This window comes from Pipra filicauda, unplaced genomic scaffold (assembly GCF_003945595.2).
Source record: "Pipra filicauda isolate LSUMZ 115617 unplaced genomic scaffold, ASM394559v2 scaffold84_size4826128_pilon, whole genome shotgun sequence".
Taxonomy (NCBI): Eukaryota; Metazoa; Chordata; class Aves; order Passeriformes; family Pipridae; genus Pipra; species Pipra filicauda.
Window position 1 is genome coordinate 4,632,175 of NW_024105031.1, and position 27,995 is coordinate 4,660,169.

Genomic DNA, 27,995 nt, shown 5'->3' on the forward strand with positions numbered 1-27,995 from the left:
GACTGCTGTAGCCATGTTCATCTCCATGCTTGCCTGTGAAGCCCGGCCTGTAGGAATCCCTGTGAAACTTGATATGAGAGTTCAGAAAGGTATGTGTTTTCTATTAAATGCTATCAGCGTTTCCCATAAGGATAAAGAAGTTGTGGTTTGCAAGTTTCTGCCTTGGTGCTTTTGATATATTTGTCGAGCGTTTCCTGCTAATACAGGGCAAGGTTGCCCCGTGCACCCACACTAAGGAATAAGGAATTGAATGTCTCCCTGGGTGGCCCCTGCATATCCACCGTCTGTGCCTGACGGGCAGAGCAAGCCGCCAGGGAGCCTGTGGAGCCCCAGCCCTCTGCTCCTCCACCCCAGCACCCCAGCGGGAAGTAATTTACTGGTGATCTGGGCCAGGAGCAGTCTGCTTTGCTCACTGATTAATGGGAGAACCAGAGACGAAAGCATCATTCCCTGACTCCCAGGCAGGGCAGCTGAGAGCAGCTCTCGTCTGTTTTAAGCTCCAAGGCTTAAAATCTGCTTGCCCCTTTTTTGGGGAAAGGGTGCTAGGGGGCATAGCAAACTAGGCCATATTTGCTGCTCATTTCTGAAAACATGTAACAGTTTTCCTGCAAAATAATAGCAAATAGGAGAGAGGAAGACAGACATGGGGTTAGCTACATACAAGATGGTCCAGATAGAAACATTAAGAGGGGGAGAGGCTGATTCTCAACTTTATGTCTGCACAGAGCTGGGAAGTTTTCTGCTTCTAAGTGTGTAGCACTACTTTAAACCTTGCTCTCCCATTTCTGAGTTAATAAGCCTTCCCTGAGGAAAGGGAGGTGCCTGAAACAGGAGCATGTGGGCTTTATTTGGATTGTCCCAGCTACTGAGTCTGCCCTGCAGCTTACTAAGTGATTGGCACATTAATTAAAAAAAATCCCCAGACATCTCTAAGACAAACATGCTTTGTCCTTTCTCCCCCTTCTTTGAGATATTTGTTACTTTTCCAATAGGCTTAGGAAGAATGAGGAACAAAGTGAATGAGCTGTAGAAATGGTAATTCTGAAGACCTATTTCCTTACCTTGATTATGTACATATGTGTTGCCTAATATAGCAATTTAAGAATGGCATTTTCCAAACCATCTGATGCAATACATGACACCTGGCATGCTGAAAAGGAACTTGAGGGTCTGTAGGGGTTTAATCTGTATTTTATCATCTGCTAGCTATATCTGTAAAAACATAGCAAATACTCATTCACTTATTGTCTGGGTCTGCAGCTGGAGTGTTTTCTCTGCAATGCAAATGGAGTAACAGAAGATTGAATCAAGAATAGCAAACAGATCCACACGGCCATTGCATGGAACTATGACTTCATGCTGCCCAGAGAGGTTGTAGAGTCTCCTTCACTGGAGATAGTAAAAATCCACTTGCACATGATCTGTGCGACCTGCTCTAGGTGAACCTGCTTTCGCAGAGGTGTTGAACTAGAGGGTATCCAGAGCTTCTTTCCAACTCCAGCCATTATCTGTGATTCAGGTTGACTGAGTCAAAGGGCCTTTACCAGACTTTTTTATTTGTGCTGGTTTCCTCTGGCATCCATTTGTGGCACTGTAATAGTGATGAGATTAGCCCCGAAAAAGGGCTAAAAGAGACTCTGAAAATTAAATTATCTAGTTCTTCTCCTGACAGTCAACAATCCCTGTCTGTCTGTGCTGTTAGTTATCTCTATTGCTTTTCTCTTGGTGTCTAGTGTAAACCTCTTTCGCTGAAATTTAAACCCAACACTTGCTGTTTTGTCACCAGCGGCCAAAAAAAGCTTATTTACTTTCTGTCTGAACTGCCTTTTACATATTTGAAGACTGCTAGCCTTGCTTTAGAGCTGAAAAGAAGCAAAAAATAATACATCCGTCGGCACCGTAAGGTCCAGTTTAATCCTTAGCAGTACTTTGTTTTTCAGGATCTGAAAGAGGCATGACACAGCCAAGAAGCAGTTGCCAGACAAGTAGATGCAGGTGCTATAGGCTTGGCTATTTGTGCACCTGGAACATACCTAGCAAAGTAGGGGGGAAGGAGGAAGGACACAGGCAGCTCTGAAGGTGCCCTGCCAATTCCCCTAGAATAGGAGGAGATCCCATCTCCAGTAGTACTTGAGGACAGGCAGAAGGGACTGGGACAAGCATCCTGCTAGCACCTGCAGGGATCTAGCTAGTGTGAGCCCTGTTTGTCTGCTGGTGAGGGATAGGCTATAGGGCAGAATGAGGCTGAGAATTAGAATGCATCTGAAGCACTTCTTGGATTTTCAGAACCCAAAAGATGAATTAATTTAGGATTATTTAGATGAATTTCTGTGGCTCTAATCTAAACATTTATAGGTCATAATGCTGTTGATTTGCAAGAGGAAGTTGGCAATCCTGAGAGAAAGCTGTGTGTGATTACTAAAAATATTCCATTTTAATTATAAACAAACTTATGGCGTTATTTTTATTTTAGTGTTTAGTGTTGTGTTTAGATTGTATCTGTCCCTCTCAAGGAAAAGGATTCTTTTAACAAGCTTTAAACAAGAGCCAAAAAAAAAAAAAAGGTGGTCTGGTATATTCTCGTCAACATTAAAATGAATTATCCTAGACATGCATTTTAAAAAACAGTTCTTAGAAAGTGATACAATAATTCTCCCTCAGAATGCAAAGATAATTACATAGTATTGTTCCACCAGCTTAGTTTATTCTGTTCATATTCCAGGTGGTATTAAGAATCATTCTAACTGTGAGTGTTCATATATGCTTAAGTTTATGTGGAAAGCTCCATCATTAGGAAGGAAGACCTAGCCTGGAGTGATAACTTAAGGCTAGACTCTTCTGTGGCTACAGGAGAGGAAAGCAGATTGGTTTCTTTAGCCATATGACTTTCCTCCCTCTTCCTTTTTTCCTTTTCTTTTTAGTTCCTCGGCTCTGTTTGATTTACACTCTTGCTGATCTACTGTTTTGAGAACCTGATGTTGTGGAATCTTTAAGTCATCTGTGACCTAGGTCACTACAGACAGGAGCAATTTAGTAAAGGTATTAATTGAAAGTCTCTGGCAAGCCCTACTTCTGCAGATGAAGTTACACATCAAACCTTCGCAGACTGCAACTACACTTCTGAACAGACTAAGATTTTCAATATCTCATAAACAGGCTCTTCAATCACCAGAATCTAATAAGACTATAATCATCATTGACACTATAATGATTAAAATGAATAAAACCCATTAAGAAAAGTCATGTTGAGTTATTAAAAGTTTCGCTCTGTGTGATATGTAATCTTTTATCCATTTTTTATGATGAAATCTGTAACCATCTATCCACAAAAGACCATTAATTTACTGCTCTGTGGATGTTACCATGCTCTTTAGTTTAACAGCTTATCATTGATTTCTTGAGGGAGATATTATATTTGGAGAGATACACATGGAACTAAAGCCAGTGTGTTGCTGTAAATTTGCCACTGACAGGATGATCAAAGTATTTTGGTCTACTCAAAGCAGAGGGCTGGTGAACAAGTTCAGAAGAGCCTATGGTCATATCCCTGCTGTTGTAAGCAGACCCCGAGGCAAGGCAGCAGATACATGTTTTCAAGAATCACAAACTCTTGTAAGAAAAGGTCATGTGCACTGCAGGGGGAAACACAATAAAATTTCCATTAACTAGAGCCTAGTTAACCGGCTTATTGGCATCTATTAGAAACAAATTGCAAACAAAACTGATCCTATTATAAACTTCCCCATGTTCCCTCAGTAAAATAAAGTCACTGAATGACCCACAAAAGAGAGGAGGAACACAGTTTGTCAGATGACTTGCTTTATTTTCAAGGGAAATATTATGTTTCACCCACTGAAGGGTCTACAATCACAACTGGCAGAAAATTACATAGTTGTGGGAAATGCGTGAATCAGTGCATCGAGAGTAACCTGGAGCGGGGAGGCAATGCACTCCCGCTCACATTCTTTTAACAGGGACTTTTTTTTTCCCTCTAGGCAAACAGCAATAAAAAAACGTGAATGAAAGGATGTGTACACAAACTTTCCATCTAAGTGGTGGGAGAGCACTCTTCCTGAAGTGTACATTTTCTCATAATAAACCCAGCTCCAATATCTTTATTGCTCATCTCCTTTTTAATCTTATTAACAATGAAGTCTAAAAATGTTTTGAAGAAGTCAAATAAAGGGTGTTGTCTTTCTTTTTTGAACATCCTTTCCATTTACCTGGGATGACTAATAAACTGTCTTTCCCAACATTTTTAATGCTGGGTTGAATCTTCAGCTGATGCAAAGTCACTCAAAAGCAGTGAGGATATGTCAATTATTACTTGCTGAGAATCTGACCTGATCTCTGTATTTTCCATCTTTCTGTTTTTTTCCTTCAGGTGCCTCTTAGCCTTTCATATATAGCTATGAATCAGATGAAATTCCTCTTGGTTTATCTGAACAATGTTTCACAAGCCAGTACCAGAGACATGCAAGTCAATTTGCAAGGGGAACAAAACAAAGAATATCTCTTTTTCAAAACAAATATTGGCACGACAATTATAAAAGTCAAATATCACCCTCCCCTTAGCAAAAGAAAGTAGGGGATGGAAGATGTGGGAGCATAGAATATACAATAATGACTGTAGATGTCACTTTGACATAGAATAGTGCTATAGGGAAAATGCTCTATGGGGAAAATTTTAGGCACTCTGGTCAGAGACAGGGTGTGCTGAGGAATTCAGAGAGGAGATTGCTCTGGCCAGCCTTGCCCTTTCACATGCTTTGCCAATGCAGGATGCTGCTTAAGTGAAAACCCCAATCTCCTGTACAATGCTATTGAAAGAGTAATAGAAAGGCTTCGAGTAATCATTGTTGTAGTAGGAGTTTGGGAAACAATCCTAAAAGTCTTTCTCTTCAGAATAATAACTGACCCTTACTTTGAGGTTAGTGACAAATACCTCATTGGGTGGTTGGTTGGTTTTATACAACAGCTACAAGCTCTACTGGAAAAACAAAAAAACAAAAACAACAACAAAAACAAAACCAGAACAAAAAACAAACAAACAAAAACAAAACAAAACCAAAACAAACAAAAAACAAAACAAACAAAAAAAACCCAACATGGGGGACCATCTACTCTGATATCAGAAGTCTTTTATGAAGTCTGGATCCTGGATTAACTGAGTGATCCATGATGAGTTCTACTGCAGTATTTCGTTGGTCCCTGTGATGCTATTTTTCTTCCCTTACTAACATAAGCGAGAGATTAAAATTCTACTGTGCAAATCCCCCGGAGTCACAGAGCCTCTTGCCATGGGGAAACCTTCATATTGTTCAGCCTGACCTTTTGCAGAGCACAAGCCAGGCAGTTTAGTACAGTTGTCAACAGATTCAGTTCAATGACTTAGGTGAGTCTGAAGTATTTCAGTTCATTGGTCATACGTTGATTGTATGCCATTAGTAGAAAATGGGTAGTCTGAGGTATTTACGGTGAACTCTGCAATCATCTATCCTTTGAAGAGTATTAATTTACTGCTCTGCACATGTGACCATGCTCTTTAGTTTAACGGTTCATCTTGCCGGAGGGCAGGGAATTTGTTAGTAACAGATTGTTCTGACAGGTGACCTATATTCCATGTTGCAAAAAACGGGGTTCCTGCCAGACCTTTCCTCACTCCAACTCTAGTCAATGGTTTGACTCTGTGTAAGTCATAACACCACTGGGAAACACCTGAGGAAGCAGGCTCAGAGTGCTGTGCCATCCTGTCTAGTGTCCCAATCCCAGCTGTTGCCAGAGCAAATGCCTAAACAGGAGGAAAAAAACCCAAATCCAAGTTCAAATTCCAGTTGCATACCAGAGTGCTGGTATTCTTTCCTGATCCTTGCAACTAATTCACTAAAATCCTGAAGCATGACTTGACTACAGTCATGTATTAATACAGAGCTTCAGGTATTATTAAAGCAAAGATTTGTCCCCTGCCCCTGGACTAAAAACAGAAGGGAATAAATAGGAAAATTGTGGCTTGACAGGTGTTTGATTCCTTAACAAATAGTGAATGATATCTGTTGTCAAAAGATTTGAAGGGGAAAAGTTATTAGGTAGATGAAAGCTTGTTAAGGAATATTCTATGGTAGTGAATGAGGTAAAACAGAGGAAAATACCTCCATGCTTGAAGAAATATTTACTTTAATACACTTCAGACAAAAGGTAATCTGACTGCTAAAATACATTTTTTTTAAGATATTAATTAATTTAATTTTATCTTCATGTTATTAAAAGTATACATCTTTCAGCAAGGTGGTAAGATTTTGTTGCATGAATGTTTCCCTGGTATTAATCTGAACTGTAAATAATTATAATTATTTGAGATTACTTCTGTATTGTCCAAAAAAGTGAGGGGATTGTGGGGGTGTAGCAGTGCTTGCAGGAATGATGAGAAAACAAGTCACTTTAAGAGTTTTAGTAAAGCTGTTCAATGGTCAGGGTTGATGATGGACTGATGAGTCAGCTGTTCCACAATTACAGGTGGAGAGAGCAATAAAATCTTGCTGAGTTTGCCTATTGAAATTATATGGTTTCATAAATAGTATAATACTTTTCTCAGCAGGTAAATGGTGTATTTTAAGGACGACTACTTTACAATGTGTAGAACTATCCAATGGCTGAAGGTCAACAGGCCATCTACTAAATGAAATTATAAATCCACAGAATTACTTGATAGGAAAGTAATTGCTGAAGCTTTGTTCCTGTAGTGAAATTATAGTTTACCAAGTAGACAATATTTTCATGGTAAATATTTTCCTACAAATATATCAAAGGAGAGAGGTTAGAAGAAATTTTTGCCAACGTGTCTCAGCAAGGAGTACCACATTTTATGATAAACTAGTCATAATGGTTGGTCAATTTTTCCTTCCAGCTGGTGCAGAAAACAACAGCTTTCTTTTTCCTTTCTTACTCAAACTTTGTGACTAACTTCAGCATTGCCTTTAAATTGGTGACAAGGGCATGCAGCTACAGATTCCCAGAAGTGACTGTTGAATGACACTTTTTTACTAAACAAGGAATGTCTGTCCTGAACAAAACACAGCATAAGAGGAATATGAGCTATAGTGTCCTTTAGCCCTCAATCAGGTCTTGCAGTTGTTCCTGACCCTTGTCTGGTGGGACTCTTCTTCCTCCCTTCTCTCTGACTGTATATTTATAGGCAGAGGTAGATGAGGGGTTTCACAAACAGCCCAGTGCAGTTGAAGCAATCACTCAGAGAACTGGCAACGCTGCTTGGAGAATTAGCTTGCCGAACTCCTGGCCAAGGGATTCAAAAGATGATTGCCTTCACAAAGCAATAAGCAGATCTTTGGATACCCTCTCAACTGATAACCAACTTAACCCTCTCAACCAGTGCCCAGACTCCATCCCTTCCAGTCTAAAAATCAGCTAATGTTTTCTGAGATTGGTCTGTAAGATTGCTGTTATTTCAGAGTAGTCTGAAAAGTTACCCACAACTTTAATCAATCATCATACAAGTGAACTTTGCTCTGCAAGTCCTATGATATCTTGATCTTTTTCATAAAATGTTCTTTTTATGGAATATTTTCTACAAAAGTATACATAACTGATATTCAGGAGTATTCAACATTCAGCAAGCTTATTTATACCCAACATGATGCTAAGCATTATAGTAATCAAATTACAAATGTCTTGCTCTCACAGGGTATGCAAACAAGGTCCAAAGAGTTCTCAGCTGAACCCAGACATTGCAAAATCCAGTGCAGATTATTACCATGAAAAACTGTGCCAGTATTTAAAATGATTAAACAGATAGGACTGATAGAAAGTCATCTTTGAATGCTCATTTCCACACATGTAAAGTGCACAGGCTTCTCAAGGAACTATTAGGAGTTGTCAGGTATAATTAAAATTACATAATTCATAAATAATAAATAACTTTATTTTCCAATTACTCTTCTATCTAATTATACATCAGTGCTTAACTGATATTTAGCTGTGTCAGTACCTCAGTCTTTAAGTAAAAGCAAGAAAAATATTTTGTGTTAGAGTCCACCTAACCAGCATATTACTGGCATTCAGGTATTTTTCTCACACACAAAAAAAAAAATATAGACAATCTAAAATAAGAGTGTAAGTTGTCTAGATCACTATGTCAACAATGAGAGACAGGTATGCTCTAAGGCTTTTGAGGGGAAAGTTAGGCTAAGCAACAAGGTTTCATCCAGGACTCATATTTCACAGTTTGCTGTTAGGTATGGAAAAGACCTTAAAATATGAGTCTAAAGGGTATAAGGAGAAGGAATACCTAGAAAGTGGCTATTGGAGTAGTCTAAGGCACTACACACTAGAACAGTTTCCTGTATAACTCTTCTGGAGATTAATGTTAAAACTGGGTAAGTAACCAAGAATAATTTCTTTATATGAAGACTCAACTTGCCTGGGCAAGCGTGCTCAGAGGCACTGTTTGCCTCAGATCTCCGGAATAATTTGTAATAGCTTTTTGCTCTCCAGAAGCTATATTACTGATTTCTTTCCTGTTTTTTAAAATTTGTCATTAGTTTGTACTTTAGCATAGTATCAATGTATCAGCTGGCACACATGTTGCTATTCTAAACTACTATTGCAATGGCCGGATTCTTCCTGCGCTCTTAAACTAAAAGGCAATTTTTCTCAGGTTTGCCATAAAGTCTTGAATTTGACCTCTGAACTCTATATGACTACTCAGAGGGTCAATCAGATGGTAAAGTTACACCACTGACTGAATCTTCCATTATGGTTTTAACAATCTCTCCAGTAGATAACCCACAGGCAAATCACATACCACTTTGGCAGCAATGCTAGAATTGTACTCATTTACAAAGCTGTCACTGAATTTGCAGTGGTGCCTTGTACTTAGAAGATAATTTGTTTTAATTTACCTGAAATGATCTATCTCTGCACATACTTTACTGATATAAATATACACATGCTTTATATTTGCATTATTCAGTATAGAAGATACTCCGTCTTTAGTAGCTGCTTCACCTGCTTCCCAGGTTAGGAAAAGAACAGCAAATATTCAGAACAGTTATGTTTTCATCTAATTTGGAATATACCATGATGTAATATTTTCCTGTTCATATTCAAAATATAAAGTCCCACATCAATAAAATTTTTAGCATGAATTTCTTTCCATGTTAATTCAGCTATCACATACTATCCTGTACATAATGAAGTGTGCACCATTCCACTGAATCTCAAACACAATTGAATGGAAAGGAGTCAGGTGATTTTACAAGTACACTAGTTCTGTAAAGACAAGTTCTCTGTGTGAAGGGTGTAACATGTTTTTACCTTTTTTTCCCATATAGTCAAGGAAAAAACATTAATCACTAGCACGGTAAGGTATAAAGTTTACACCTTTGATTCAGTTTATCAGCATTTTTAACTTTCATCTTTCAGTAAAAAAATTACAGAGGTATTACATAAGAAATCCTAGACAATATATTTGTAATGTATTTGAGACAGAACACTGTTTGCAACTGTTTAAACAAAATCTGATGTGAACATACTTCTGCTTGGCTGGCTTTCAAGCATCACTTTAAAATAACTATTGAGATAGAAACACCATTATTCATAAAAATAACAACAGCAAGATAATAATAAAAATGTGCTAGCTAGAACTCGTGGCACCATTATTGCAGATAATCGCAAAAATAAGGAGATTTGTTTAAAAATCAGGGTATCTAAAAATAACAAGTTAAAGTCTGAAGCTCCACACTCCATGTTTGCCCTTCAGTTGCAATTTCAAGTTTTCCTTCACAAAGAAGATTATTAGAAAGTCTTATCTTTTGAAAAAAAGCCGGAATCCTCTTGGTCCTAGGACTCATGGCTTCAAAATAAAAATAAACTACTACAGGAATCATGGTATAATCAGGAAATCTGTTGGCCCCATGGCACGACAAAACAGTTACATTTGGCTTGTTTGATCTAGAATACAATTTACTAGCCCAGACTTCACAAAGCCAGAGAGTTTGTTGAGTGCAGCTTAGCCCCAAGAATGGACCTGATTATCAAGAAGAGCTACAGACACAACCTCATGTCAAAGCCTTCTGCTGCCATGACTTGCATATGGAAAATGTTAGAGAACCTAAACAACTAAAGCAGGCAAGAGGAACAAAAAGAGAACAGCAATGACTTTCATGTGCCCCATAAATATACCTTGGCAGTGAATCTATCTGCAAGCATAACACACTAGACAATTAGGGGAAATTTTTCAAAAGTGTTATCTTAACTTTTAATGCAATATTACTTGCCTGGTTTTCATAGGAAAAATTTTGGCCTATGTAAACCTCAAGTTCTCGTATTGAGTTGCATGCGAAAGCTGGCCTGCAACCATTCCTTGTGCTGTTTCAGAGGCTGTGAAGAAGGGCCTTTGAAAGTTGAACCTGTTAGTTACCTTCTAATGCAGAGATAAAATACCTTTTCTTTCCCTTGATCTCACAGCGTTTTCACAAGCTTCAAGTGAAAATAAGTGTTAACTCCTCTAAGTAATTTTTGCAAGATGTCTCCGGTAAATTGCCCGCGAGATTGTAAGTAGGTTCACCAGATAGCTGGAGACCCTTAAGGTGTCTATTAGAAAACTGTACTCATGAAAGACTTTCTTATTGATTGCAACCATTATTAGCTCAACTGGCCTGAGACAGAGAATAAATATGCATTATATCTCTTGAGAAAACAAGTTTCACAATTATACAGATTTTATTAGACAAACGAGATTTTTAAAAGCTTGTATGGTCAGTTCCTCTTTAGAGAGGTTTGTCCAGCTTGGAATCATTATGAGAGCTAACAGCAGCTCTCTGTATTGTGTGATTCATCTGTCCCTACAGATAACCCTATATATCACTGCAGAGTGTGCTGATTAGAAGGGATGTTACTAGGACCCAGAGGCCTAAATTGCTGTGTGATGCTGCATTAACATTTCACATTTATTAACTCAACATATAAACTATTGATCTGAAAATAAAATTAGTGGTTGCTCTGGCACAGTAGTGAATAATAGCTCTTCATAATGGAAGAAATTCTCATTCGTGATTTCATAACAGTAAACATTAAATTTCCTTATTATAAAGGCATTTAATTAGCAAAGATTTTCATTTTTTCCCAATACCACAGGGGGCCAATCACTATTCTGAGCACATATCACTTAGGTGCATAAAAATTTGCATTGTGCAGTTGGTTTTTCTTTTGAGAGAATGTCTGGAAATGTAACAGGATATAGATATGGCACAAGTATTTTCTGTATAAAATTAAAATTCAGTTCAGCAGAAACTGTGCAGGAAGGAAATGTATTTGGAGGTTCTGTTTCCTCTCTGTCTTCTTGTTCTTCGTGATTCCCTGAAAACTTTGTAATGGACATTATTACCCCAAAAAGAAAATGGTTTTGTTGTTTGATATAAAATATCCCTGAAAAAAAAAAAAGGTTTTTAACAGGGTCCTGCTACTTTTGAACATCTTCTTGCCTCACGTAGGCTACAGCTGCCATTTAAAACCGTTTCACTGCATTTCACTGATGCCTCCGACTCAGTTTACTTCAATTCTCTCTCCGCCGTGTAGTCCAATGCTGTGAAACAGAAATTAACAGTTAGAAATATGTTGGTATACACATATGTTGGTATTCACATCAAGTGAATGACTTTGTGTCCCAAATACTCACTTGTGCTGTGTATGGTGTCTCCACCATAACTATTAGGCTTATCGGGCTAATCATTACGGCTGTCTTGTTGGTCTGATTCGGAGAGACCGCGGTCAGCATCTCACCACTCAGTTATGCTTAGGCCGGCAGATGCACTGAAAAGTGAGCAAAATGTTTTGAAACATAATAATGCAGTGTTCTCTCAGAGCTGTTGCACCAAACTTAGAGTTATCTTGAGTGATGTTGTAAAAGCGCATATGACGTCTGGTGAGCATTTATCTGTGCACATGCCCAGTCCCTATATGTGACAGGAAATATTCGTACCCTCAGTGGGTCCTAAACATTTTCGTCTCAATGCAAATCAGAGGCCATCCTCAGAAGAGAATCTTTGTGACATGTTGACAATGTATATAATATAGCATCTGCAATTTGGAAAGCATGGTATCATTGGGCACTTAGGATGATTTGTTTTGGGGGGGTTTTTTGTAGTAATGTACACCTTTCTACCTTTATAACTATACTAAATTTGTATATAGCAAATGAGATTGAATTTGTAATGCTTATATGTGAATGGAATATGTATTGTTGTTAGAAGATATGAATTTTAGCTCTGGACTCAAAGTAGCTCAGCTATCTAAGTCTGCTTCATGGAATGGCTGAATGGAATGAAACAGCATTGTGGACACAAGCATGAATTCCTAATTATTTTGATGAGAGAGAAGGGGAAAGAGAAGATGGAAAAATACAATTTAGCCTATGTATTTTTCTTTCAATCATGGTTTTCAAAGGCTAAAATAGATGCACAAAGCCACAATCCTCACAATTGCTCCCTGCAAATACGTTGGTTTCAAGTGAGAATTCAGCACTATTTGGAATAAGGAAAAAGAAAAAAATAAAATTATTGTGATTAAATATTTCCTTTCCCAACTAGTACTGCTAATTTGACTACAACATTAAGCTACTCGAGACAGTGTTTGAAACTTGGTTTCAGCTCCTTACAGGCATTGTCTTAATCACCTCTTGCTACTTGTGTATCTCTCACCATTTCTGGCCTCTGTTTAGGGGCTGTGGAAATGCAAGTTTTCTCTCCATCTTTTTATGTAGCAAACCCATACCCGAAATGAAGAAAGGGTCAAACTGGTGGTTAGATATATTGTCTTTCATTCCAGGGCTTCCTATAAAAGTGCGACTAAGACAGCTGTGGTGGAATCAGACTGCCAAGAACGCCTTATAACACAAGGGTATATCCAACTGGTTTATATAACCTTAATTCAAGCAGCACAACTAATGATAATGATATGCTACAGTATTATTATGCCAGGAATGTATGAAATCAAGAGAGAACATTTCATTTTAAACTTTGCTGATTTTTCCCATTTGCTTAGCATTTTCTCTAATGATTTCTTGCACTGTTTTTATGCCACCTCAGATAAAATGCCATCATACATGATATTCACACCATTAGGCACAAAGTAAGCGTTTCTTATGATTAGAGGCAATGCTGTGAAGCATTAAAATATGTACAGGAAATAGTTTTTAAGCATACTCTCAAAGACTGTGAAGCTTGAGTGTAATTTGCTTTCACCATGCCAGCTGGGTGATGTTCTGCATTTCAACAAAGCTAGCTACCATTTCCAAACAGTTCCATACAAGATTTTTAGTGTTCATATTTGAGTGAGAAGTCCAGTAAAAAATACTCTCACACACACACAGCAGAAATCCAGTGAATCTATCTAGAGGGAATTAAGTGAAACAAAACACAATAATTACAATTAATCACCAGTAAACATGATCATAATGACGTCCTTTTCAAGGAAAGGAAACCCTTTTCTCTCATAAGCTGCATGTTGTCAAACAACACCTCTAATATTTGGGTTTTACTATGACTCTAGTCTTTGTGGAGCATAACGGCAATTTTGACTTAGACAAGGGGTGAATAATGTAATTAGATTGAATTAATAAAACTCATGCTTTTGCACTATTCTCATGTCAGTATGGGAATTTTTCTCAGCTATTTCCTAATGCCAAAATCTATGGGAGTACATTTCCATGGGATTAAATCTCTAGAATTATTCTACAATTATTCATCCTCTGGCTTGTGAAGAAGAAAGAACAAGACTATTTTTAAGCTGTGTGAACTGTTCTTTCAGCATTTGGCTAGGTCAATTAAAGTGCAGTAAGTAGAACACGTGAAAGAAATGCTGGAACAAGCTAAGACCAGCTGAAATCAAGTCCCTTGGTATACATTAGTCCAGACCTTTTCGTGTTCTAGTTGCATGTAAATTATTATAATTTTTCTTTGTATTTGTGTTTTCTTAATTTATTTACCCAGAAAAGCTGACCTAAGGTCCAGAATCTGATTTTCCATGAGATCACTGTTTGCAACACTACTCTTTTTGAACCATCAAAGACATAAAAGGCATTCAGATGATTTATTGGAGTGGATCTTGCTGCCAACATCTACCCTGGTGTGAACGATATGCATGATTCCGTTGCACTTCATGACCATTAACCCAAAGCACTCAAAGATGGAAGACAAAAATACTGTTTGTGTAAAAAACTTTAAGGTTCCATATATCCACACTACTTGTGCAAGAGAGACTTGCCATAACTTCACATCTACTTTTTAATTTTGATATTGATCATTTTAACAAAGAAAAAAAAAGGCCTAAACATCTAATTTAGAAAATAACATATCTTTCTGATGAAAACGGTTGTTTGTCCTCAAAACTGGGGTGATTTCGTAAGGCAGGATTGAAATCTTGACTTACAGCAGCATACACCTATGCCAAAATCTTCTCACAGAATGGCTGAGGTTGGAAGGTACCTCAGGAGTTCGTCTGGTCCAGCCTCTGCTCAAGCAGGGCCACCCACAGCCAGTTGCCCAGAACTGTGTCCAGACAACTTTCCAATATCTCCAAGGATGGGGAATGTCACACCATCCCTGGGCAAACTGTGCCAGGGCTCCGTCACCCTCACAGTGGAAAAGTATTTCCTAATGTCCGGAAATCTCAGACTCCTTTCCTCTGTTTCTTTGTTTCTATGGAACACAAGGAAGTGTCAAGCTCACGAGACCTGTGTCCCTCCATACAGCTCAGAGAAGGCAGCATGAAGACAGCTCTACTTTGCTCCTCTACAGGTGAGCTCAAATATCCTCTAACTTGCATTTCGATAATAAAAATGCTTCTGGAGACATCAGAAAAAGAATGATACAGACTACCAACAGAGTAGAGACCTCACCAAAAATACCAACATGATAGAATCATAGAATCATAGAATCAACTGGGTTGGAAAAGACCTCCAAGATCATCAAGTCCAACCCCTGATCCAACACCACCGTGGTTACTAGACCATGGCACTAAGTGCCACATCCAGTCTCATCTTAAAAACCTCCAGAGACAGTGAATCCACCACCTCCCTGGGCAGCCCATTCTCTGTCTGATTACTCTCTCTGTAAAAAATTTCTTCCTAATATCCAACCTAAACCTCCCCTAGCACAGCTTAAGACTGTGCCCTCTCGTCCTACTGCTGGTTGCCTGGGAGAAGAGACCGAAGCCCACCTCACTACAACATCCTTTCAGGTACTTGTAGAGAGTAATGAGGTCTCCCCTGAAACTCCTCTTCTCCAGGCTAAACAGCTTCTCTCACAGGACTTGAGCTCGAGTGCCTTCACCAGCCTCATTGCTCTTCTCTGGACCTGCTCCAGCACCTCAATATCCTTCCTGAACTGAGGGGCCCAGGGCTGGACACAGTAGTCCAGGTGTTGCCTCAACAGCGCTGAGTACAGGGGAATCACTTCCCTGGTCCTGCTGGCCACACTTCCTGATACAAGCCAGGATGCCATTGGCCTTCTTGGCCACCTGGGCACACTGCTGGCTCATATTCAGCTTCCTGTAAATCGAGACTTATGATGCTTGCATGACACTTGATACAACATGCTTCTCCCTCTGCTTTGAGTTTCCTGTCTCAAAAAATTATTAAAAAGAAAGGTGTTTACTCTGAGAGGAAGGGGCATTTCCCTGGTATACAACAGGGCCTAAGAGAACAAGGAAACATCACCACAGGAAAAGAACTTTCAGTAAGGCAGGAGGCAGCTATATCATCCAAAAAAAAATCTACCCCCTCCTGTTCACAATGAAGTCAGATGTTGGCTTCCCTCCATTTGTGGTACTATAAGACTAGAAAGGGGATGTTTTTGTTGTCATTTTCAAACAGATCTTTTAATCAGTTGCTAATTGACAGGGAAAGAATCAGAAAATGCTGAAATACTTGTAGGGTATTTTTGTCTCAGAGGTGATAACAGCAGAATAATGAAGAAACCTTAAACTTCCAATACAATTCAAATTAATATAAATCATCAGAACAGGCTACATTTGGAGGAAACTTGTTGTTATTAATGATTACATCAGCTAACTGTTATGATTCCAGAAGGGACAATAGCACCCAGTTAATACCTCATATCATTCTTGTGAAAGTGGCTGTTAAATACCAAAACCTGTTATTCTTCTTTCAAGAAGAGAAAGATATCTGAAAAAACGTCATTGCAAATCAGCTTAATTTATCCGGCGCTGAAAACACAAATCTGTCTTCCTTCTAACTTTCTTATTTCATGATGTTGCTGGTAGAAAAGAGCAGAGCTGCTATTACTTAGAGCTGTATTTCCACACCTTTATGTGTGCACATTGCTTTGAAGCACAATTTAACCATGAATTTCCTGGGCTTGTAATGATGGGGTTTTTGTGTGATTACAGCACAGCCATGATGCTCCTGTATTATCAGTGCATGTATTTAAATGTCACTGAATTCTGACATGTTTTTGCCCTGAAGGTCTAATCAGATGGGAAGTATGGAATAAACAGAGATGGAGGCCTTTGCATACATAACATATTAGCCTGTGGCTTTTGTCACTTCCATGGAGTATTCAATTATCTGAATCCATATATTTTTTAATAGGATTTGGTGTTGTGACATGCTTTTGTCCTTTAATCTAGTGTGTGTTGGTACTCAATATGAAAAGCTAAAATGTGCATGTTTTCTTTGAGTCAGCCAGATAATTGATGGCAAAGGAGCACTGGTTTATCTTCAGATTGTCAGAAGTACTGGCCTTCATAAAATTTCTCTGGTCATTAATGTACTAATCTTTTAGTGGTGGTCTACTGAGAGTAAGGATGCTATCAAGGCACCACCCAGATCCTTTCTAAGGTAAAGATGAGCCATAAACATCAAACCTGAAATGGCTACTCTGGATTTCAATGCGGATTTGGGATTAAGCAATTGGGTACTGTTTTACATGTGAATAGGCTGACAGCAGTACAAAGAGAAAGTCAGAGAGCTCGGTGTTAGCCACTTGGTTTTGAAGCACAAATGTAACATCTGAGGGAAAAAAATGGACAGTTGCCAGTAGCATGGGTTCAGCTAAGTCACATAAGGAATTTATTTTTGCAGAAAAAAATTTTTACACATTATTTTATTTGAAACAGTGATACTTGAATTACTTGTAAAGTCTTGAAATTTATTTAGCTACTCTAGACTTATCAGAATTCATTACAAGACATTTCATTTTGACATAGGAAATGTCTTTACTTATTTAAAAGAGAAGATAAAAACATACCAACCCTCAATATTCTAAACATGGAATTAGTGTCAGATAAGTGTGGTCATAATCATCCCCTATCTGAGACTCTGGAATGAGATGTTCTTCAGGTTTTAAGAAGGCCACAGCATCCCATGGCAAATGGATAGCTGTGAGTTGATGTTTTTCCCTCAGAAGAGCTTAGAAAAAAGTTGTCATGTGCAGAAGGAACAGCTGTGCCATATATCTTTCAAATCTACAAAATATTTGCGTTAAATCACAAATGAACCTCTAAGAAATAACTTCAGAAAAGCCTGACTACCCTTTCAGGATATGCAATCTAATCAGCACCAAGGGAAAGGAGGAATGGATTAGAAATAGCAGGCTCTGTTTATTTTTGTCTGGGAACTATGGAATGTACATTTATGGTTTTGTTTGAGAGCTCAGAATTTATAAATACAGTCTATAACTCAGCATTATTGACCCTGTACTCTCCAAATAACTTACATCACCAAAAGAGACATTTAGAAGAGACTTTGGATAAAGCCAAAATTTCAAATTCATCTGTGTTTTAGGGAGCAGAGACATTTCATCTGCAAATTTTCAGGCAGGAATCAACTGGTTCTGGACTAGTTCTGAATCATTTTTTCTGGCTCAGATTTAGTTGCCTCTATTGTCCTTTAGCAAAAATGGATTTTGTGAGATTTCTGCTCTCATAAGCAGAAGTCTCAGAAATAAACTGCAAACTGAAACCCCACTTTAAACTTAGATTATGCCAAACTGCACAGTCTATTTTCAAAGTTGTCCTAATATAAAAATTAGTTTGAACTATTTGAACTAAAAGTTGAACTCTTAGTAGTAGAGCTGGTTTACCTTAACACTTTGGCCTACCTGAAGAAATCAAGTGTACTAAATAGTTTCCTCTTCCCTGGTGAGAAGGAAGAGAGGGAATGCACTTGTTCACTCATATATGTTAGCAATTTTGGTGATGAACACCTAAGTGAATAGGCTGCTTTGCCAATGTCATGCTGATGTGTCCAGAGGATGGGGCTGGAGGCTGGCATCACTGCCTGTGCAGCTACCAGCACTACAAATTGTTCTTGGGCCCATATGAGAACAGATCTTCCCAATCCAAAGACAGCTTTCCCTTTTTCACCTTCCTGAACTTTTTCTTTCTTCTCTTACACTACTTACAGCCACACTCCCTCTCTGTCATTGCCCATCCTTGTTTCTTTGCCCCTCAGGTACTTCTTTCCATTCAATTTTTTCTACACTATTTGCTACCACCACCTTTCCAGTTCTGTTCCTAATATAACCCAAAGCATGCAGTCCTTTCCCAAGGTCTTCCAGAAAATCCTGCCCATTTTACCTCGCTGTCATATGGTCCTGTCTGGCAGAGCACTGCCTTGCTCTCAGAGAGTGTGGGGAAACATCATCCTCCCCTCACCCTCTCATTCTCCCTGTGCTTCCTGACATTGTCCTCTGAGGCAGTGCGCAAGAGACAAGGCCATGCTACCAAAAGGGAAAAAAGTAAAATGAGAATTTTACTGGTGCTCTTTATGGGTGGCTTTTCGGTTGAGTGGGAATAAATATCTTGAGCAAGTTTGGCTCCAAACGACAAGAGAGGAGGACAGCAAATAGCAGAGGCTGATGCAACAGGCCCACTGCCTGCAATTAATGCCAGAGCAAAGGCTGGCTGCTGCCCCATGGGACAAGGGCCATGTGAAAGAACAGTACCCCCAAGAATGTATGGCAAAAAGAGTTGATCACTCTCAAGAAGACTTCTGCACATGGGGAGTAATGATTTGCACTTTGATTTGGGGAAATGAATGCACTGTACTATGCACCGTATACTTCCACTCACCTGGAAGACTGGAAGAAAAACAATTTGTAACTAGGACCAAGATCACCTATCAAAGAGATCATGATAAAATGGCTGACTATTCCTGACCTTGTGACTCCCTCCAGTAGCTGTGCTCCTCTTCCCACACAGCTTACCAGTGGAAAGTGTATTATTTTTGTACATCTCATGAAAAAAAGTAACTTTTATTTTGCTTACAGAAAATTAGCCAAGGCTAAAATCAGGCTTAAAATGGAAATTATCCCACAAATTGGATTAGATATACATTTTACTGACAAGCTCTTGAATACTCCTTTTATATTTTTTAAAAATTCTCCAGAGATAACTTTCAGTCCTAGAGTGGCTGGAACAAACGATGGGAAAAGTCTGATCAGATGTTGCTGGTCCACCGATCTCCATGAAACATGAGTCATCTTTATCACTATAGAGAGCATTCTGGGGAGACTAACAATTTGACATGGATGCCATTCATCCATGTGCATGGAGCCAGCACCCGGCCAATGCATGGTATAAATTCCGCATAATCCCTCTTCTGTAGGCTTCAGGGCTATAGGGGCTTTATCCAGACAATAGAGAGCCAAGAATTTTACCCATGGGAAGTGAAATAAAAACAATTCAAGACAAACTGTGAGGAAAATGCCACTGATAAAGGATTGCAGGAACATGTTTGGAGGATGCCTCTGCCTCTACTTCATTGAACACTGGGGAGTTGAAATGTCAGTACAGGGAAGACTCAGACCACTTAACAAATGTTGGGTCTGAGCCTTCAAACAATTACTTGTGTGAGTGATTATCAACACAAGTAATTCCATGAAATTCATGTCTAAACATTTGCAAAAATGTCCAAAACTGTTTTTTTAGTCTGCAAATAGAAGTATGTTCTCAGCACCATCTGAGGGCAGCAGATGATATACACAGTCTGGGTACATGTTTTTAGTTTGTTTTGTTTAAAAGGTATTTTAGAATATGATGCTTCGGCAATGGCAGAGAAAATAATAGGAGAGAAGGCAGAGTGTAGGAGAGGGTTCATGTTCAGAGAAATCTTTCATATAAATTTGCTGCTAATTGCTTCCTTCTTCTTAAGACACCAAATGATGCCATTGATCATCTGCAAGTGCTGAGGACAGCACGAGGATGGTTAAATGTATCAGTAAAGCAACATTCTTAATGAGACAGAAAGTAGGGTAAATCTTGACCAGCAAATTTCACCAGCAAATTCCTTGTAATTTAAAGGAGTGTTGACCTTATCATTAGTTTTAATTATTGTTTACATCAAAATTCGAAAGAAGAGTGAAAATCAGGTAATCCTACAAAGCTGTTAATTGCTGTCATTCATATAGTCAGTGGTCCTTAATATAACAGTTAAAATCCCAAGCAGAAAAAGGGTGGTCTAATTTTTCTTGCTGTTTCACAATCTCATGCTGTGAAAGTTTAGTGAGATCATCACAAGTTAAGATTTAAGTAAATTTTCATAATAACGAAAACAGATTTCCTCCAAAAGTGTTGATTCAAATATTTTAATTCCTGTTTTGTCAAGCTGCTTTTAACAGCCAACCCTTGTTGTAAGAATATGCTAATATGTAATTAAACTGCACTCACATCATGCCATATGGTACATTTGAAACATAAAACACCATTCTATTATTTGGGGAGGGTCATTTGAAAAGGAAAGGAAAGGAAAAGAAAAAGAGAGAACCCAGGGGAAAAGACAGTTTATCTGTCCTCCCACACTTTATAAGCCAGCTTTAACATTAGACACTGTTATTCAGGATGAGATTTGACAGTTTTGGGGTTAATGGATTCTTAATCTTTTTTTAAAGAGAAGAGCATTTGTTGATATGCTACAAAGACCATTGTATGGGTTGTGGGTTTTTTCATTTAAATTAGGCATAATTAGGTTTTTAGGGAAAATGTTTATCTTTACTATGAAGCTATGATCAGGTAAACATGTGCACACGGGAAGTAAGCTTTGAAGTCAGTGCGAGTTTTGCCATTGGCTTCTGTGGGAGCAGACCCTGGTTCTCTGCCATTTTCTGATCTGATATTAACATGCAAGTCAGGACAGATGAAGGGGAGAGATAAAGAGAGAAATGCTGGATTCAGAAAAAGACTTTGGCAGTTAGGTGCTTAATTATATAGCAGCATGTGGACAGTGTGGAAACAGGAGTGCAGACGCAGGCAAAAATGATTAATCTCTTGTTTTAATTATACTTGATCGTTTGATTGTGTGGTCATTATTGGAAATGACCTGATATTTCATTTGGGAACTTCAGAGTAGCAGGAAGGTGAGGAGATGCTGTAGTCTAAGGCATTAGCTTCTTACTAGTAGATGTTTGTATTTTAATGTGCTTGACAGGTCACAAGTGAGATGAGTGATGGGCTCAGCCTAACCTTTGCCAGATGATCACCTACATTAAAAAACCCTGCATAATTTATTAAAATAATTCAAATACATTTCTTGGTAGAGCATTCATTGTCTACTTTTCTTTTTAATGCTACCATGATGCTACCGTCTGATGGCTATTCAAAGAGATGTACACTAAATTAGTCAGCCAGTGTTTTCAGCTTAGTTCCTGGAATCAAAGGCCCAGATCCTCAGAGGTATTTTAGTTTCTAAAATAAAAATAACTCCTCCTCAGCACTCCTCAGGATTTGCATACAGGCACTCCCAAAATCCAACTTATTTTGAATTTGGTTGGTACCAGCACAGAGGACAAAAACAATAGTGTTCTGCTCAGTGATGTGGTGAAAAACAGGCACATCTTGAAGTGAACACTTCAAGGCGAGATTGGGGCAAGAAGCCTGAGCTGCGATATAGAGAATTCTAGTTTTCAGAGCTGGTAGGCAGTAGCCTTTCAATGCAGGGTTATTGCACTCAGAAATATGTTTCTGGCCTCATGGGAAGAAGCACACTGCATTAAATTCTGCTGCAGATGAGAGTTGAAAGGTTTCTTTCACATGGTGTAACCTCTCAGGAAACCTAACCTGACAAACAAAATAAAAATAGCCTCTCCTCTCCTTTATTAACAAGCTTGTTAACCTTGTTAACCAGCTGAGAGTGTAATATGTTTTACCTCAGCTCTGTAAAGTACTTGCTTATCTTAAAACACGCATCAAACCCTATTCCTATTCTGCAAAGCAAGAAAATAGGGTGTGCAACTTAAAACATTTACAGTCATCATTTCACTTAATAAACCAGTGCAAGTAAGAACCATGAGAGATTGCTGTTGGAGTGAGGCTGTCTTAGGACATTTTGGCATGTGGGATCCACCACAGCCCCATGAGGACCAAAGAGCAGAGGAAGATCTGAGTGTTATCTGCCCATGGCTCGTTCTATTTTTCATACGTAAACACTTGACCCCACTGAAATCAAGAATATTTTCGTTTACTTGAAAGGGGCTAGGCCTTTGCCTATAGACTTTAAGGATAACAGTCATCTTGACTGGCCAGTTGTGGAAACTCATCCAGAAATCCCTGCATTAAACTCAGAACTTCTGCCTGAACTGGGCTATGTATATTTCGGTAACATATCCAATGTTGATTGAAAGGCTTAAAATAGAGAAGCATTCATCATATACTGATTAAAGTTATTCCAAAGGCTAGTTACTCTCACTCTTAAAAGACTGAATCTTACTTCCCATCTTAATTTGTATATATTAAGCTTCTAGATGTTGAACACCACCATATCTGATAGTCTGAAGAACTCACTCATTAAAATACCTATATCCATTTATAAATCACAATCAAAACAGCTTTTAATATTTTCTTCAATAAACTGAGGAAACTTATGCATAGACAATTTTCAGCAAGAGAAAATATTTATTGGTTAGCCATCATAGAAAAATATATTTTAAAGGAAAAAGAAATTATTGGCAAATTTCGATGAGATTTGAATATAGCCTTGCCAAAATGCATTTATTTTGACATGTGTATTAATATACTGGCATTACATATTTGTCCTAATAATAAGATGGCACAGAAACTTGCTGTTGTTGAAAGAATTATAATACTATTTTCAAAATGTAATACAATAAAGAGAGACAAAAATTCTAAGACAGTAGCCCAGGGAAGACAGAATTGACAGACTGCTGGCCCAGAAGAAATAAATGATCCTTAAAGAAAAAAAAATAACTTGAATGAGAGGAGAGAATGAGGAGTCTGGCAAGAGTACGCTGTTCCCTCCACTGGAAAATGTGTTATAATACTTGTGTTCACAAAGTAAGAAAGATAAAAAAGTCTTGGTCAAGTCCTTCCCTGCTGGGAACTACAATGGGAAAAGTTGAGAAAAGAAGAGTGTGAGATGAAACATGACTAAAGATGGGGATAGGGTCTCTGCAAACATTAATGAGGAGTTTGAAGTGGACTTAGGAATTGAAAGGAAAACGAGAAAGAAGAAATTATTTGTCTGCTGAAGATTACTGGAAGAAGATAATAGATTGCATTGCAATATTTTAAAAAGAAGAAAAGGAGAAAAGAGAAAAGAGAAAAGAGAAAAGAGAAAAGAGAAAAGAGAAAAGAGAAAAGAGAAAAGAGAAAAGAGAAAAGAGAAAAGAGAAAAGAGAAAAGAGAAAAGAGAAAAGAGAAAAGAGAAAAGAGAAAAGACTAGCGAGGCTGAATACAAAATTAACTAGGACAGGAGAGGGTGAAAACCAGGTAGCTCTGGAAACAATTAGTAAGAAAGGGAGATTTCAGAATAAGCAAGGGTTTAAAGACCTGGAGCAGTCATAAGACTGCTTGGAGAAAGGGAACTTCTAGAGTCAGAAATCATCCACACATACAATTGCAGCCAAAGGTTCAGGAATGCTAGTGTCTCTGAACATGCTTATGTCCTTGGAGAAAGAGAAATGGAAAAATAAGAACTTATCAAAGGAGATAATGAAAGAGCAATAAGAGAAAATCCAAGAAAGGCGGGTCCTGTTGAAGATAGTAAGTTGAAGGGGGAAGGGTAGCAAGTTAGAAATCAAGAAGTCTAAGAAGTTCCCATTATATGGGGAATAAAGAACTTAGGTAAGACTACTTTCTTTGCAGAAAAATGGATTACAGCGTGGGTTGGAGTGGATTAAGAGGACAGAAAAATTTATGTCATTTGGAGACTAAGGCTGACTCTATTCTTTGATTTTAAAATTGCCAATATTTTACCCAGAAAAACTTTTGCACAGATAGAGGAAGTTTAGTTATCCCATTTCCCCACTGTTTGACTGTCCAAAATACAAGCCTATTACGAAAGAGGACCTGAGTGAAACAACATATCTACGAGACATTATTCCTTATTCTGCCAAGATTTCTGGAAAGACCAGATTCTATAGAGGTAAGGAAAACAGTGCTTAATTTTCTTTTAAGGTGGTAAAAACTTTGGAAGTTTCTAAAAAGTGAAATGAAAAACTGTAAGCAGGAGAAAATTAATTTATTCAGTGATGAACTGGTTTAGTTTTCTTATGGGTTATGTTACCAATCGATCTCATCTGAAGATATGGTATGACCTACCATTATGGAATTAATTAATAGGAGCAGGTAAGAATATTCTTGATGTTCTCTATAAATGCATGATGTTTACAAATTATTATTAACCTACAGACAGTATACTTATTCAATATGAACAATATGAATGTTTTTATCTGGACACAACTTGAAGTAATAAACCTTAGAGATTTGTCAGCAGGGCTGGAAGTGTGTGTTCTCCTGGATCCTTTTTAACAAATTCCCAGTCCACTGTCCTTATTTACTTTTAAAAAAACACCAAGCGCTTAGAAAGTATAACAAAATGATTGTCAAAGAGAAGTTGGTTCTCTGCTGTAAGTGCTAAAATAGACCTCTTCCCTGTTTTTTGAACTGTGAAGTGCTAGTAATTCACCACAGTCTTATGTGCATGATACAGTAGTTTTCATTTATTGTTATCTAAAATAGAATCACAGAGAATCACAGAATGGGTAAGGCTGGAAGGGATCCAGCGGGTCACCTGGTCCAGCCTCCGTGCTCAAGCAGGGTCATCCTGGAACATATGTCATGGGATTGCTTCCAGGCGGTTCTTGAATATCACCCATGAGGGAGACTCCACAACCTCTCTGGGCAATCTATTCCAGTGCATGGTAAACCTCACAGTAAAGAAGTTCTTCCTCATATTCCGGTAGAACTTCCTGTACATCAGTTTCTACCTGTTAACTCTTGTCCTATTGCTTGGCCCCATCCTCTTGACACCCTTCCTTCAGATACCTATATACATAGGTAAGGTCCCCTCTCAGTCATCTCTTCTCAAGGCTGAACAGGCCCAGCTCCCTCAGCCTTTCCTCGTAAGAGAGATGCTCCAGTCCCTTAATCATCTTTGTAGGCATCTTCTGGACCCACTTTGAAAGCCTGTAGGTCATCCTAAAACTCCCAGTGAATGCAGCAATGTCTTCTGCAAAAGGTTACTAAATGCTTTATCTCATCTAGTTTTTAGTTGATAGGGCAATGACAGTCTTACGGTTTCCGCTGAGAGATCTTTTCATGTAACATCAATTCCACATTAAGTCATTTCTGTTTCTCATTCTGTTGCCCTATAAAACTTTCTGTGGGGCAAGGGAAAAATAATCAAAATGAATTAGTAAACCTGCCTCCCATTTAATTGAAAACACTTTTGCCCTTGGAATGAAAAGGTACTGTGATAACTCGAATCACTGGGGAGTCCTGCCTAAAAAGTGTTGGCATCATATCACCTTATTCCAGTACAGATACAAAATTGAACAAAATGTGTAATTATGTCCTAAGCAAAAATGTGGTGCTAGACACCAAATGCATGTAGTTGAAGCAACATATGAACACATGGCATCTTTGCTAAGTAATTTGCTCTTAATTGTCAGCACATTTAGTACTGGCATTTTTAGATACATTTTTGGTTCATTCTCTAACAAATTACTCTACACTAATTGTTTCTCCCAGCAATTTATTGGACAGCTGGGAGACCAAGTTGCAGAACTGTACACACACTATCTTGTACTGAATTCATTTCTTCAAAATGTTTAAAATTCCATGAGGTAGTCAAGAATTATTTTAATTGCAGTGTCTACAATGAAAGTATGGAATTAATTAAATGTCTTGCGGGGCAGGTAAAGTACGGCTTTCAGAACCTATTGCTTCAGAATGTTTCAACAACTGTAATAGTGTAAATCAAGATATCTTTCAGTAATGGGGATAGCTGTGACATTTCAGAGGATCTCTTAAAAGCTTATTTTTATTTAAAAGGTGAACATCTGCTAAGGTAGCAAACTCATCGGTATGATAAAGAATTATCTTTCTGAGGATCTTTCCATTATGAAATACCTGTCATGATTCTCTTGTACAAATCTGTTAGGTCTCACAAATCTTTCTCTCATGTCTCTCCTAAGGTACGCTTATCTTCTCTGATGAGAGACAAATGCCCATAATTAAAAAAAAAAAGTTTTAATCTTAAGCAGACCAAAATCTAAAGGCTTAGTAAGGAATATTAGGTGGAACAATATAAATGAAGATGTATCTTTAGAAAATGGAATGCCTATTGTATGTGGAATTAGCTTTCAAGAAGCACTGATGTCACATTATAAGCTGGGGACAAATTGCTGAGAAGTCCTTCCCTCTTAGCTCATGAATCACACTGCTCTGATGTGCCAAATCACATCAAGAGCGATCAGTCAAATTAACTGACATCATGAAGCGCTTAGTGAATTTTTATATTTTTTTTTCCATAGGAGAATGATCTCATAGATCTCCAACTTTACACTGGAAGCAAGATCTTGAGACATGGAGGAAAAAGTGGTTGTATAAAACGGGAATATATTCTAAGTCTGAAGTGAGCAAATTCCTGACAAATTCTTCAGGGTTTGGGGATTTTTTTAAATAATTTTTCTCTGCAACACTTTGACATTGTAAAATTATTTTTATACTTGAAAGTACTCTATTCTTTTACTAGTCTGTGAAATGCAAATAGCATGCATTACTGCAGAGATTTAACACCATCTGTATACCTTTGCATGCAGTGAACCCTTTGAAATACTGGCCTCACTTCGAATACCTATCCTGCAAGCTGTAACTTTTCCATACGGGTTAAGGTAAGCAGAAGGATTTGACCATAACAAGATGAATTCACCTGGTCATGTTTCATCTTGACAGCTAAGACTCAGATCTGTGAAGTGCTTGGACTGGAAACCCCAGTTACTGCTAGCATAAGCCAATGCCTGCTGTCAGACCCGCAGCAAACACAAGGTCACAAAAGGTAAAGTTGGAGTTAGAAAGCTCCATATGGCTTCACAGCAATGAGTGAGATGGTGGGTGGGGGAAAGAGGGTGGAACGGCCTTGAATGATGGTAGAACCCATCATTCAAGGGACTCTGGTGGTAGTCAATGTCATAAAACCGATCTGAAAGAAGGTTAAGTTCTATTCATACACAGCTCCATAAAAAGAGATATGTGATTTGGGTCGGGGGGAGGAGGGTGTTTTGTTTATTTGATTTGGGGTTTTGGGGGGGTTGGTTGTGGGTTTGGGCTGGTTGGGGATTTTTTCCTAAACAACCTGAATTTTGTGTACAGTGTCCAAGATAGTTGCATGCAAAAAGTGGATATGCAAAAACATAGCAAATCAATTATTTGCACATGCATCTCCAACTGTATGCACATTCAGAGTAAAAATATGTGCAAATTTAGCACTCTTTCAATTTTTTTTTATCATGTTCAATAATATAAAACTTTAGAAAAATCTTACTGTAATTAGTTAACTGTTCAGTTAAGGAAGTGATTGGATAGTATATTTTCACATTTTGTTACAGTTTGATTCTCTTCTCTGTGTATTCTCTTTTTTTCCACAGGAAAAAACATCCCTTTTGGATTCAGCTATGAAGGGCAATCTAATAGAATAAACGCAACCCAAGCTAAATTGGCACAGC

The 27,995-nt window shown here is 38.2% G+C and overlaps 1 long non-coding RNA gene across 1 annotated transcript; it reads left to right on the top strand.

Annotated features, from left to right (window-relative positions):
- The first annotated feature begins 12,874 nt into the window (after positions 1-12,874).
- On the top strand, positions 12,875-27,985 carry LOC113989722. Its single transcript, XR_003541378.2, has 4 exons — positions 12,875-12,912; positions 14,726-14,810; positions 27,093-27,164; positions 27,918-27,985. It is a non-coding gene; the product is annotated as an uncharacterized LOC113989722 (long non-coding RNA).
- Positions 27,986-27,995: the final 10 nt, after the last annotated feature.